This window comes from Sus scrofa, chromosome 14, assembly GCF_054392235.1.
Source record: "Sus scrofa isolate SSC_HxYL_T2T_F1_AM1 chromosome 14, Sscrofa_HxYL_maternal_Yorkshire_Landrace_v2.0, whole genome shotgun sequence".
Classification (NCBI taxonomy): Eukaryota; Metazoa; Chordata; class Mammalia; order Artiodactyla; family Suidae; genus Sus; species Sus scrofa.
Window position 1 is genome coordinate 11,329,542 of NC_139396.1, and position 15,329 is coordinate 11,344,870.

Genomic DNA, 15,329 nt, shown 5'->3' on the forward strand with positions numbered 1-15,329 from the left:
AGGATGTCTTTCCTTGTGTTTGTCTTTCTCTGGTTGCTTTGGGCATAAGGCCAGGTTGTTTGTTGGTGGTTTTCCTTGTTGGCTGAGGTAGGCTTGTATTGCTGGAAAGGTCCCTCTTCGATCTGCCTTTGCTGCATCCCATAGGCTTTGGATTGTTATGTCTTTGGTGTCACTTGCTTCTTGGGATCTTCAGATTTCCTCTTTGGTTTCTCCAGCACTCCCTTGGTTGTTGAGTAGCATGTTGTCGAGTTTCCGGGCGTTGGTGTTTGTTGCCATTGTTTTCTTGGTGGTTGATTTCGAGCCTCATAGCGTTGGGTTCATACAAGCTGTGGGATAGGATTTCCATTTCCTTCCATGTACAGTGGCTTGCTTGGTGACGCAGCATGTGATCGGTCCTAGGGAATGTCGGGTGTGCCCTTGAGAGGAGTGTGTATCCTGCTTCATTGGGATGGAAAGCGCTCTACCTATGGAGGAAGTGCCCTGTGGTCCAATGCATTATTGAAGGCCTGGGTTCCCTTGTTGATTTTATGTCTGGAGGACCCGTGCGTTGATGGGAGTCGGGTGGGAAGGCCCCCTGCTCTGACTGTGTTAGTGTCCATTTCTCCTTTTACGGTTGTAGCAGTTGCCTTCTACATTGCGGGGATCCTGTATTGGGTGCATATAGGTTTCCAATTCCCATCTCCACTCCTTGGATTTATCCTTGACCGTTATGTAATGACCTTCTTTGTGTCTTATTAATATGCTTTATTTGAAGGTCTCTTTTGTGTGATGGGGGTGTTTCTACTCCGTCTCTCTTTTAATTCCCACGCACGAGGAATATTTTCTTGCATCCTCTCACTTTCAATTTGTATATGTCCCTCAAACTGAAGGGGGTCTCTTGAAGACAGCAGGTCTACCTATCTGTCTATCCCTCTACCTATCTGGATCGAGATCGAGATGGAGATCGAGATGGAGAACGAGACGGAGCTCTCCATCTAGACCCAGAGAGAAGGAGATGCGTCTTCTTTTTGTATGCATGCAGCCAGTCGATGTCTTTCGGTTGGGGCATTTTGTGCATTTGCATTGAAGGTGCTTCTTGATCTGTATGTTCTTATGGCCATGTTATTAGCTGTGTCAGATTGGGTTTTGTTGGTCTTTTCCCGTCCTCCCTTGTTCTCTGCTCTTGTGGTTTGATGACTGCCTCTAGTGGGGTGTTTGTTGGGTGTTTTTTGATTGTTATTTCCCCGAGACAATTTTTTCCACTGCCCAGCATTGTGACCCAGTTCCCCATACATGTGTAATTCGTCTTTGTGCCATTATCTTGCTCCATCATAAGTGATTCGACCACGTTCTCAGTGCTACACAGCAGGATCTCCTTGCTAATCCCTTCCAAAAGCAGTCGTTTGCATCCAATAACCCCAAGCTCCCCATCCATCCCACTCCCTCCCCTCGCTCTAGGCAACCACAAGTCTATTCTCCAAGTGCATGAGTTCCTTTAGGTGGAAAGGTTCCTTTGGGCTGTATGTGAGACTCCTCATATGAGTGATGTGGTATGGTAGTCGTCCTTCTCTTTCGGACTTCCTTCACTCAGGATGAGAGGGTCTCGTTCCACCCATGTTGCTGCAGATGGCATTAGGGTGCTCTGTTTTATGGCGCAGGAGTATTCCATTGTGTGTATATACCGCGTCCTCTTTGGCTCTTAATTGTTATTTCCCCGATACAATCTTGTTTTCTACTGTACAACGTGGTGACCCAGTTACACATACATGTAGGCATTCTATGTTCTCACATTATCATGCTCCGTCAAACGTGACTAGACATTGTACCCAGCGCTACACAGCAGGATCTCATTGCTAATCCATTCCCAAGGCAATAGTGGGCAGGCATTAACCCCAAGCTCCCCATCCACCCCACTCCCTACCCCTCCCCTCCCCCTTGGCCACCACAAGTCTATTCTGCAAGTCCATGAGTTGCTTTTCTGTGGAAAGGTTCATTTGTGCCGTATATGAAATTCCAGATATAAGTGTGTGGTATCTTCTTCTGGAATGGATCCCTTAACCGTGAACTAGTGTCCTTCTTTGCCTTTCTCGATGGCCTTCGTTTTAAAGGCGATTTTGTTGGATATGAGCAGCGCTACTCCTGATCTCCTGTCTTGTCCATTGGCATGAAATATCTTTTTGCATCCCCTCCCTTTCAATCTATGCGTGTCCTTTGCCCTCGGGTGAGCTTGTCTAGGCAGCAGATTGAAGGATTTTGCTTTGGTACCCAATCTGGCCCTCTGTGTCTTTTGATGGCAGCATTCGGTCCCGGAACAATTCAGGTGGTCATTGATAGATGTTTCTTGATTGCCATTTGAAGCCTTGTTTTCCCGTTGAGTCTATGTTTCTCTTTTCTTCTTTCTTTTCCTTTGAGTGAATGGGTTCCGTTGATTCTCTGCTGGAGTCCTTTCCTTTTCCGATTTTTGAATGTAGTGTTGGCCTTTGGATTGGGGCTGCCCTGTTTTGTTATTATGTTAACCCCTTCGTATGTCTGCTGACTTTAGCCTGACCGTTACATAGGACCAAACGCGTCATTGAAACAAGACAAAGGATCTACATTTCCTTCCATTCCTCGCCCTCATTGTATGATTTGATGTAGTTTATTTCATTTTATGTTTTTGACATCTTCATGGTTAGATCTGTACGCTGGCTTCTCTAAGTCACTGCTTTCCAATGGTTTTTTTCTTTTTTCTTTTTTTTTTAATTGGAGAACCATTTGAGTATTTCTTTCAGAATGGGTTTTGTATTGCAGTACTCTTTCAGTGTTGGTTTGTTGGAGAAATTCTTGATTTCCCCTTCGATTTGAAATGATAGTCTTGCTGGATAGGCTATTTGGAGGAGGCAGATTATTTGTTCTTTCTTTCAATTGGTCTCATCACCCCCTTCTGGCCTGTAGTGTTTCTGTAGAGCAAACTGCTGATAACCTTATTGGGGTTCACTCATCATGAACGCCTTGCTTTTCTCTTGCTGCCTTTGGCCTCCTCTCTTTCTGTTTCACTTTGGCCATATTTATCAGAATAGGTCTTGCAGCGTGCCTGTTTGGGTTCAAGTTGTTTGGGGCTCTCTGTCCTTCCCGTATCTTGCTATCACTCTCCTGTAGTTGTTGCTTTAAAACCTCGATTGCAGGACTCCCTGTTGTGGTGCCCTGGAAACTGGCAATGGCCCCTGCCCCTCTCCCCCAGCCACAAGGTCCAGACCCTCCCTTTGGCTGATGACATGAGGAGATTTCCCACCAGATGGCCCGGCCCTGAGCGCACTAACTCTAGGAAGTCCCAGCCACTCTGTTTCTAAGCCCCACTGACCCCCTGAGCAAACCGGCTACCTCCAACAGGCCTGGGTATGGGCATCTTCTGAAAAGGCTCAACCAAGACCTTGAGAGAACACCAGATGTCTAAAGGAATGATAAAGGAAGAGGGTCTCGGTTAGGGGTGTGCTGGTGCAGCCCAGGGCCTTGCCAGAGCTGAGGTCTGCAGGGGCTTGAGCTGGCCAGGCTCCACTCCCACACCAGCTCTCTTGGGCCCTGTTGGTACCTATGTCCCTTCTCGGCCTTGGACAGTGCCTTCTTCTGGACCTCCAGGGGTTCTCCAGGCTCAGAGTCCCATCTGCTGATAGATTGAAACCTGTGATTGTCCTGAGGGTCAGTCAGGAGCTTCCTCCATCAGGACGCCCGTGCCTGCCTGCATGGCTTACACAGGCTCATCAGCCATGGGATGCCAGGCTTTGGAACTTCCCAGAAGTACAACTGAGTGACCGTGCATGGCAGAGACTCCTCTGACCTAGCTCTGTTGCTTGCAGCCTAAGTCCCCTGTCCTCCGGAGGGTGGTCCAAGGAGGGTGCCCTCATCTGTGACCTCCCTTTTTCAGGGTGTCTCGTGGGGATGGCCCGCTGGGGCTTAGACGGCTGACACGCCCCCTACCCCAGCATCTTCACCAATATCACCTGCTTCTCCCATGGGACCGATGAGATCCAGAAGCACATGCCTCTCCCTGAGCCCACGGTCCCTCCTCCTCACACCCAGGTCCCATCGCAGTCTCTGCAGGCTGCTGGCTCTCCTGGGCCTGGCACAGGCTTTGTGCCCCCAGAGACTGGCCCCTGCTGCTGTTCATGCTCGAGGTCCTGCAGCAGGCCTGGTGCAGACCCCCCAAGCTCCTGTGCTCCTGTCTCTGCCTCAGACTCCAGTCTCCATTCCGCAAACAGCCACTCCTCCCCCACCAGATCCATCAGCTTTCCAGCGCCCCATCTTGGCCTTCCTGTGCCACAGTGGCCACCCCACAAACCAAGCCTGCAATCTCCAATAACCAAAGGAAATCAACTCATCGTTTGGTGCCCAGCCTTCTGAGATCCCGGTATAAACAAGCTGGGTTGGCCCTGAGGCCTCTCTCCTTGGATTCCAGATGCCCATCTCCGGCCTGCGCCCTCACATCAGCTCCCTTGTGGGACTCAGGGTCTAAATTTGCCCTTTCTATAGGGGCACCCATCCTATTGTATTAGGGGCCACCTTAGTGACCTGATTTCAGCTCTTCCTGTACAAACTCTGCTGCAGGGCTTGCTCTGGTGTTGCCCTGGAACTGAACCCGAGAAGGAACCAGGAGTGTTCAGGTTCGATCCCTGGCCTCGCTCAGGAAGGGAAGGATCCAATGTGGCCATGAGCTGTGGTGTAGGTCTCAGACCCGGCTTGGATGTGGCATTGTGGTGGCTGTGGTGTAGGCCAGCTGCCAAAGCTCCGATCGATCGGTGGATCGTTCGGATGCCAAGCCTGGGAACTTCCATATGCCGCCCCAGCAGCCCCATCCAAACAAACAAACGTAGGCAATGGAAAGACAAAGAAAAGACTGCTCCACCTAAGGTCATGTTCGGAGGTCCTGGGGGAGAAGCCTTCCACATATGAACTTCGGGTAATAGAGCTGTAGCCCCTTTTGGCAGGTGTCTCCAGTGCCAGGGATGAAGGGTCTCTTGGAAAGTAAAGGAACATCAGTCCTGGAGTTGGGATGAAGGAGGATCGACTCCCCAAAGTGAGGGGGGGACGTTTCCAGAGTGCAGGGCACTCGAGCCGGATCAGAGCCCATGACCAAAGGCCGTGAGGCCGGGGGTTCCAGCCCATGGCATATAAGCCTCATGAAGGAACGGAGTCTAGGCGACAGAGAGGGAAGCTGAGAGAGGAGCTCCAGCGCCAGGCTGTGAGATGAGGTCCAGGCCTCACAGCACTCTGCTCCTACATTGGATTCCCAGCACCCTCTTTCAGCATGCCCACAGCCCCGCTCTCCATAGCCTGAAGGGGAACAACTCACTGCCCACCTTTCTGGCCCCCACCCCCACATGAACAACTGCCTTCGGTCCAAGGGCCCCAGCCAGCCTGGCCCAAGGGGTCCACACCTCCAGCACTTGGAGCCTGATGTCTCCTTTTCAGCTTAGCTGGCTCAGGCCAACCCGAGGGAGTTCCTGGAAGTAGTGTTGTTGCAATCCTTCCTGCCCTCTGCCTGACCCAGTGATCTCATGTAGCCAGCAGGATCCCGGGAAGCCTCACAGTGGACCCAGCCTTCAGGACTCACAGTGCTGTGGTGGGTGACCCATGTCTTCCTATCGTTTGCCCATTTTCTGGTGGAATAGGTCCCGCTGTTATGGTCGTGTCTTGGCAGTGCCTTATTCCCTCGAGACACCAGACTTGGGTCAGATGTGTGGTTGGCAGGTAGTTTCTTCAAACCTGTAGCTTCTTTTCAGCTAGGAAAATGTTTCCATTTGATGAGGTCCGTTTTCTGTCTGGGGTAGGGTTTTGGCTGTCATGGGGAAGAACGCTTATCTTTTCATTGTTGCTGATGTTGTTGTTGCCTATTCCAGCGGTATTGATGTACTTATCTTCATTTTGATTGAAAGGACAGTGAGGTACCATGTTGTGCTATTTCCTGCTGTGTCGCAAAGTGATTCGGTCATACATACACACACACCCCTTCTCCCTCAGATTCTATGCCCATATCGACTATCACTAACTGTGGGCTAGAGTTCCCTGGGCTCTACCACAGGTTCCCGTTGGCCGGTCATTCCATGTACTCCGTGTGCAGAAGCCAGTCCCAAACCCCCAGTCCCTCCTGCTGTGGACTTGGCTCCTTTGGGACCCATCCTGTTTTCCAAGGCTGGGAGTCTGTTTCTGTTCCGTGCACATGTTCATTTGTGTCCTCTCTTTCGGTTCCACTTAGAAGTGGTATCATACGATGTTTGTCTTTCCCTGTCCACCTTCACTTAGGATGATAATTTCCAGGTCCATCCTTGCTGCTGCAGCGTTCATGATTCCATTCTCTTGTATGATTGTGTGATGTCCCCCCGTACATATGAACCTCATCCTCTTTATCCATGCCTCGGCCGATGGACATTTAGCTTGCTCCCTTGTCTTGGCTATTGGAAATGGTGCTTCAGTGGACATTGGGGTGCATGTATGTTTTGAAGGGCCTTTCTTTCCTTTTGATGAAGTCCAACTTTCTGTTCTTTCCTTCCCTTTTGGGATAATGTTTTTCTTGTCATGTGGAAGACCCCTTTGCCAAGCCCGAGGACCCAGAGGTTTGCTCCAATTGTTTTTTCTTAGGTGTGGTAAAGGTTGCATCGTTTGTATTTATACACATTTTACATTTGCACTGAATGTTCCATGATGAGTTCATTTTCCTATGGGATACAATCCCTATCCCTATACCATTCTACTGCCCTTGAGCTTCCGTATTAGGACATCCCAGGTTGGTGTATTGCTATGGATCTATTTCTGCATTCTCTATCTGTACACTGAACTCTGTCTGCCTCTTTCCCGCCAGCAATGCCAAGCTGCCCTCCATAGATCGTTCTCATAAGCCGAATCACCTCCCACATTAATGTACTTTCTCGAAATTATGTTTGATGTTCTGGCTCCTTTATCTTTTCTTTATCCATTTTAGAATAATTTCATCCATGTGGGCCAAAAAAAAAATAAAAAAAAAAAAAACTTCTGTTAGAATTTGGCCATATTCTGTGTTGAGTCTTCCCATCCATGTGTATGATATGTGTCCGCATTGTTGTAGGTCTTCTTTCGTTTTATCATACAGATGCTCTATCCCAAATATGTATCCCCGGATTTCCCATTGTGGCTCAGTTTGTGACAAACCTGAAAGAGTGTCCAGGAGGATGTGGTTTCAATCCCTGACCTGGCTCAGTGGGATGAGGGTCCAGTGGTGCCACCAGCGGCAGTGTGGCTTGGACCTGGTGTTGGTGGGGCTTTGCTGTAGGCTGGTAGCTGTAGCTCCAGGTTGACCCCCTTGCCTGGACCTTGCATATGCCGTGGGTGCAGCCATAGAATGACCGATGGAACCAAATGCTTCAAGGTTTTGGCAAGTCTTGTGTATTGCATGGTGTTTTTCGTTTTGGTGCCATGTTCTTTTGTGGGATTTACACACATGATGAAGGTGTTTGTGTCGACCTTGTATACTGAGACTTTGATAAAGTGACCTCCATCTCTTCCGTGTGCCTTGGAGATTCGGTGGGCCTTCCCGTGGAGGTAGCCATGCTATCCATGAGCATGTAGAATTATGTTTGTGCCTGTCTCATCTGTAGGACTTTCTTTGTTTTTCCTGCCATGCTGCCCTGGATCGTAGCTACAGTACTAAGTAGAAAAGGAGAAATGAGAAAGAACTTTCTGACCTGTTTTGGATGGAGGAGGAAGACGTTCATTCTTTCACCATCACGCAGGAGGCTTGGTGTAGCTTTTTGTCGAGATGTTCTTTACGGGGTTCAAGGAGTGTCCTTCTCTTCCTAGACTTCTGAGCGTTTCTTACATGAATGGGCGTGGCACATGTTCTGCAAGCGCCATTGTGACCATGTAGGTTTTCCTCTGTAATGTCTTCATGCAGCCTATAACGTTGATGGTTGTGCATAGTAAGCCAAGCTAGTGTTCCTTGGCTATAGTCCCTCTGAACATAGGGTATTTTCATGAGCTTCTTTGTTCCTGCGTTTGTTTTATTTTGCGATTTGTATTTTCTCAATGCCTTGTGTGAAAACGTAGGTTGTTGATGGGCAACCTGGCATCTTCTGTATTCTGTAAGCATTTCGTGCCATTTGCTTCGCTCTTAACACCAGTTTGTCTGGATCCTACTACCTGTTAGGTACTGCACGTTCCTTTGCCTACCGTTCTATATATTTTCCAAGTTCTCCTGGAGAGGCCTCTTTGAGCATGGAGTCGTTCGAAGGGTGCATCTCCATGTCCACATATCTGGAGGCTTCCTTTCTTCTCATTCTCGTTGTTCTGCAATGGACAGCATATGCTTTGGACCCAGTGGAGTGAAATGCAGTGGCTCTTTGTTTCCTTATCGTAGAGGTTCTCCAAACATCCCAGGCAGGAACGGCTCCAATATGACTGTGACAGAGGAGTTCTCTGCCTATTTCCCTTACACTTTAACCATAAGGGGATTTCCTGAACATGGAAATGCCAGGCTTCTGAAGATGTGTCTGACAGGGCCAGTTCACAGCCACCCCTGCCCATTGTTGTCTGGATCAGCTTACAAGTAGAGAGAGAGCCAGGGTCCAGGAGGGGGCCCAGATGCAGCGCTCTGCTGCTTTCTATGGCATGAACATTGTAGCCGTGGTCCCATGTGGGCATTGGCTACCACCAGAAGGCTGACATGCAGGAGCCGGGTGCAGTCCCTGGCAGGGGGATCAGCACTCCCAGTGGGCAAAGCTCCAGCCTCTCTCCTACTGCCCAGGGCAGGTCTGAGCTGTGGGTGCAGCCACCAGCCTCCGAAGGCCAATGACAGAGGCACCAGGAGGCACTCCCCAGCTCTGTCAGCCACAGTCCCTGGCTGTTGGCAGGGACCGTGATGTCCCAAGGAAGAAGGCCCACCTCCCAGCTGCAGGGAGGTGGTCTTGAGCAAGTCAGAACTGCCCTTTCTCGTCTTCAGCAAGCAACATTTCCATCCCTGCCTGTTGCTTCCTCCCAACCCATGCGGTTGCCAGTCTTTCTTTGTCAAACCTCTTCCAAAGCACTTCGTGAAAGGAAGGGCATCCTTACCCTGACTGACTAAGAAGCACCTCTTGAAAATAAGCAAGTTTCCCCTCACCCAAGACTCTTAGCTCCTTCCAAGGACCATCCTTGCTCTCTCCTGCATGCTGCTGAGTAGCAAAATGTTGGGGATCCTGAACTCCTCCAACGACTGGTGTGCTAGCAATAGCTTCTGCGACAGCAGGAAACTCCTCCCCCTCAGGCAGAGGCGGTCAGGAGACCGTAGGTGATGGCTCTGTGCTCTGTGCCCCCTTTCAAGCCCTTTGCATCCCTGCCATCTGAGGAAGGAAGGCAGTGCCTGGGAAATCACCCTGGTTACAGATGCGTCACTTGGCCTGTCTGGCAAGAGGTCACCTGTGAGCCAGAGGGCCCGAATCCCCTCTGGAACACACTGCTGCATCCCCACCACCCAAACAGGCCCTTCCAATAAGGCACGATGGCCTGGCCGTTGGAATGGCTGGACACTGAATGTGTGCTGTCTGTGACTGGGACACAAGGGACTCGGTGCCTTGGTCTTGGAGACACATGGCATTGGAAAGGCAGAACCCAGGCCAGGGGCCCCACATCCTAAGTCAAATGGGTTTCCTCAGCCAATGGTTTGACTCCGCCTTGAGGGGTTTGGAGATGAGCCTTTCCCTGGTATCAGAGGGTCAGTTTCCCCTTGGTGTCTGTCATAGACAAAGAGTGTCCAGCCACTGTCTCTGTCTCACACAAGCTGCACCAATCCAGCCCCTGAGATTGGGAAGCTCCTTCACCCACCCTGGGCATGGCGGCCATTTTTGTGATGCAGTGAATGTGCCATCCATTAATCCACTGTTTCCTTGTTGGATGGAGTGATGCATGGATAGATGGAGTCTCTGATTGGCATTGGAGGGCCCCACCTGCAGCATAGGGAAGTTCCCCGACTCGGGGTCGAATCAGAGCTGGCATTGCTGTTCTACGCTACAGCCACAGAAATGCCAGATCCAAGCCACATCCGTAGCCCACACCACAGCTCAAGGCAATGCTGGATTGCTTAACCCACTGCACAAGGCCAGGGCTCAAATCCACGTACTCATGGATAGCAGTCAGATTCTTCATCTTCTGAGCCATAATGGGAACTCCCTAAAATACTATTTGGTGATGGTCTGTACATCTTTCCTTTCTGCAAATTCTATTGCATTCTTTTCTTTTCCATTTTGAGTCAGCTGCATTGGGGCCTGTGGGCTGTTCCAGGCCAGGGGTCGAGTCCAAGCTGCACCTGCTGGCCTATGGCACAGCCACAGCAATTCAGGATCTGAGGCATGCCTCATACCTACACCACAGCTGACGGCAATGCCAGAACCTTAGCCCAGTAAGCCATGCCATGTCTCATCCCCGCGTCCCCATGGATCCTAATCAGTGTCCTTAGAGCCGAGCCACACGAACTCCTGCTCTTTCATGTTTTAATGGATTGAAAAGCATGAGTGAATGGCTCACATTAAGTGTGCCTGCACTTGGCATTAATCCTAGATTTTTGGCGTTTGGGGCATTTTGCTTTTTCTTTTTTTTGTTTGCTTGTTTTTTATTTTGTAAGTGTTGGCTGCCCCTGTGGCACACAGACGTTCCCAGGGACAACCCAAGATCCTTAACCCTCCTCACCCAAATCCAAAACTTATCCCTGATCACGTAAAGTCCCAAGTTTTCTTGTATCAAAAGCTCCCTGGGGGTGGATGCCAGTGGGCTGGTGAGGTTGGGACCACTGAGCTTCACATGATGGAACCTCCCCCGAAGCCATTAACAGGCCATGAGATTAACGTCACTCACTCCCTCCTTTGTTTTGTCCTCACCGTGACTGAGAGGCCGCTGCCTCCACCATTTAGCACATGGCAATAATCCCACCAAGACGATAGGATGGTCCCCCACCCACAAGGCACTGAAGCAGAAAGTCCTGTCCCTACAGCCAAGCCTTTCCCTCTCTGGACTGGCCGCCCTCACGGGACACCCTGGAGGAGTGGAGAATCACCTCAGCCTGTCATCTCGCCACTTCAGAGAGGCAGAGAGAAACTCTCTAGAGGTAAGGGCTGCCTCCAGCCTCCATTCTCATGACTGGTGAGTGTCCAGAGGGCTGAATGGCACAAAAGCAGCTCTCCATCCCCAGAGTGTTCCGGGATGCAGAGCATGGAACTGATGCCCCAGAAGCCCCCTAGCCCAGCAGGCTGGAGAGACAGGGATGATGAGGCTGTCCCTGGGGCTAGTGAGAGCTGTGTACTCCCAGGAGCAGCCTGGGCATCCTTGTCTCTGTGGAGGAAAGACTTAGTCCTTCACATGTGGATCCAGACTGCCTGGGATCTCACACATGCTTCGCTCCTCTCAGATCCCCTCTCTGTCCTCAGACGACCCATCTCTGAGGACACAGGCACATGCAAGACGACAGTGGACCAAGTGCATTTCACAACAGAACGATTTTATCCATGTTTTACATCCCCCATCGCAAAGGAGCTACTGTGCCCACCCACACACACCCAGACCCAAGTCCCCACAACCTAACCCCCCCCACCCACACCCCCTCCTGGCTCTGGTCATTCTGTCCTTCCTCCCCACCCCTATGGCAGCCAGGATGGTTGCTAGGACCTGGAGGAGCCCAAGGCTTCCATGGGGACTGCCCAGTTGGACTGGCCCTGGAAGGCTGGCCCACCGTTCCCTACTGGCTGAGGTTCCACTTCCTCCTCCTCCGCGTAACACATGGGTCACACCTACTCCTTTTGGGCTGGGTAGGGTCATCCAGCCCCAGAGCCAGGGTGTGCCTCCCAGAGCCTCGCAGGTCAGCCCTAGTCCTGGCCAGGTCCTCAGCAGCAGCCAGGCCTCCACATCGAGCCCGCTTTCTAGACTTGGCAGCTTCCAGGGGGCCTGAGCTGAGGCCCATTCTCTGGGGCACGGGGGCCTGTGAAGCTTTCTGGGCCCTCTGCCCTGCAGTGCAGACAAGACCCGAGGCAGGGACAGGGCTCTGTGGCAGCCCCCAGGGCAGCAGGCTGTGGTGAAGGCCCAAGAGGTAGGCCAGGCTGGGGAGCTCCTCCTCATCCTCACTGAACCCGTGACCCAGCCCTGGGGCTTCACTAAGAGGAGAGGCCTCCCTGAGAACCTTGCTGAGAACCTTGCTGGCCCTGGGTCCTGATGGAGGGCCCGAGCGCTTTGTGCCCTGGCAAGGAAATGGCTGTGCAGTTCCAGCCTGAGGGGGTTCCTGATATCCTGGAGAGGGCACAGAGCCTTTGTGCCTGAACAGGCCCCTGTCTGTTTGGTGGTGCTTTAGATGGCCATTCTCAGATGAAGGAAAACCGAGTGAATTTTTTGCCAGTGGATCTAATCTAAAAATTCCTAAAGGATCTTCTTGAGATAGAAGGGGAATGATTATGGGAAAAAACATGGAATATCAGGAGTGAAAAAAAGGAATATCCAGTGTTGATATTTGATGAGGATAACATTATTCTCCACTGAGGTTTTTCCTTCTTTTTCTTTTTTCTTTTCTCTTTTTGCCTTTTCTAGGGCTGCTTCCCGTGGTCTATGGAGATTCCCAGGCTACAGGTCAAATGAGAGCTGTAGCCATTGGCATATGCCAGAGCCACAGCAATGCCAGAGCTGAGCCACATCTGCAACCTACACCACAGCTCACAGCAATGCCAGATCCTTAAGCCACATGAGCAAGGCCAGGGATCGAACCCACAACCTCATGGTTCCTAGTCATATTCCTTAACCACTGCGCCACAACGGGAACTCCTCCACTGAGGTTTTAAAAATGATGTTTGATGTTTCAAAACAAAAAACTACTGTGGCATTTGAAGTGGTTCTCAATGTATTTGCAAACAATATTTAAAAGAGAAAGTCAGAAACTACTAAAAAAAAATGCGGTGTACATGGGCCAACTGAAAGAGCTTCCAATGGCCAAAGTGAAGCAATTTGACCAAGAAAATAAGTAATGTAGTAGTAGTTTATAACCCAAAGTATAAAATAAATGGCTATGAATCCCTATTAATCAATAAATGCCTAAATTAATCATTCAGTCAATCAATAAGGGATAATAAAAATATATTGTACAGAAGAATTCCAAATACTTATGTAGGTACTCTGTTCTCAGGACGTGCAGCACAATTTCCTGCTTTTAACTGTAGACTGATTATCATGTCTTATTGTTAAAAAGGACAATATAGAAAGGAAATAAAAAGACAGTGGAAAAATCTAACAGGAGTCAAGGTCAACAACACAAGGGCTAAGTCCTTCCTAGAGTATGTGTATCATTGATATGTGAAGAGAATGGCACTTTACCTCTGTGATCTTCTCCCCAAAGTCCATAAACTGCATCTAATCATGAAGAAACATCAGGCATATTCCAAGTGGGGGACATTCTACAACCTAAGTGACCAGCATCCTCAAAACTGTCAAGGTCATCAAAAACAAGGTGTCTGAGAAATTGTCACAGCCCAAGAGGGGCCTAAGGAGACATGACAACTAAATGTAACCTGGTATCATAGATGGAATACTAGAACAGAAAAAACACATGAGGTGAAAACTAAGGAAGTTTCAATAAAAAGTATGGATTTTAAAGTATGGACTTCAGGAATTCCATACTTTAAATTGGCTCAGTGTGTTAAGAACCCGACAGGGTCCATGAAGATGTGGGATCTATCCCTGGCCTTGCTCAGTGGATTAAGGATCAAAATGTAGCATCACTGCAAGCTGCCGCATGGGTTGCCATTGTGGCTGGGATCCAGCATTGCTGTTGCTGTGGCTGTGGCATAGGCTGGCAGCTGCAGCTCCGATTCAACCCCTAGCCTGGGAACTTCCTAGAGGCCCTAAAACATATATATTTTAAACAGAAAGTATGTATATATATTTGTTTGTTGTTTTTTCTTTTTTCCAGGGCCATACTCGCAGCATATGGAGGTTCTCAGGCTAGGCGTCAAATTGGAACTATACCTGCCAGCTCACACCACAGCCACAGCAATGCAGGATCAAAGCCACATCTGAGACCTACAACACAGCTCATGGCAACGCTGGATCCTTAACCCACTGGACAAGCTCAAGGCTCAAACCTGTGTCCTCATGGATGTTGGTCAGAGGACATTGAGCTATGATGGGAACACCTTTTTTCCTTTTTTTTTTTTTTTTTTTTTTTGAGAGAGAGAGAGGGAGAATATGAACATGAATGCATACCAAGGGAAAAAGAGTAAGAATGAGAATCTAACAGGATATAAACCTGGGTTTCAGGGAGTTCCCATTGTGGCACAGCAGAACCAAATCCAGCTAGTATCCATGAGGATTCGGGTTCTATCCCTGGCCTTGCTCACTGGGTGGGGGATCCAGTGTTGCCGAGAGCTGTGGTGTATGTCAAAGATATGGCTCAGATCTTGCGTCGCTGAATAGTGTCTGAATAGACAGACTGAGTGAGATATTGAAGAGGCAAGAATGCTGAAGAAGCTTTGAAGTATGCTTGTGGCAATGACCTAGGCTCATAGCAATGATCTTGGCTTTTAGGGAAGCAAAAGCTAGCACACTGGACCCTGAGGCCCAGTGATGCACCACCATGGCGTCTGATTTTATTTGCAATGTCTTGGGCACTCAGTATGCAGGAGCCTTTTAGGACTGACTGAGCCACTGGAAGCAGAAATCAAGGAGGAAGTCACAGTACTCGGTACTAGGAAGGGGAGGTGCCTTCCACCTTCCTCGGTCCTGTAGTATTGCTACTTCTCCTCTGCAGAGAAAACATAGCCTGAAGTGTGACAAGTTCTAGCAGGTGTGAGAAGGCTCCCCGCCTTCTTTAGCCCTCTGTGATTTGGAACTGCTCATTCTACCCTTCACATGGAGTGTATGGTCTCTATCAGGTTTTAGGATTTCATTATAGTTTCTTGCCTTATTCTCAAATTATTTCTCTTTCCTTTATAATTATTTAAAAGTCCACCAGTTGGCTTCTCTAACCATTACAATTTGAGAGATGAGACCCTGTCTTCTCCCATAGGACTCAGCCTTACACTATCTCAGGGACCCGAGAGGCCAGGCCTCCTTCTCTATGCCTGGTTCACATCCTTCTGGTTGAATTCAAGCAGTGAGAGAACACATTTTCCTTTTGAAAAACAAAGTTGGCTTTGGACAAACTCTGCAAGTGTACGTTTTCAACTTAGAGCTCTGTGCTCTTTGTTAAAAGCCCCCTTTGGGTTAATTATAAAGTGCCTAAATTATATTTGATTATTTCAGGAGAAAAATATGCACTAGGACAGTGTGTCTGTGCCTGCAAATCCACTGACTGACATTCCATTCTCTACATTCCACTTTTTCTCAAGAAATGTCCTAACTAC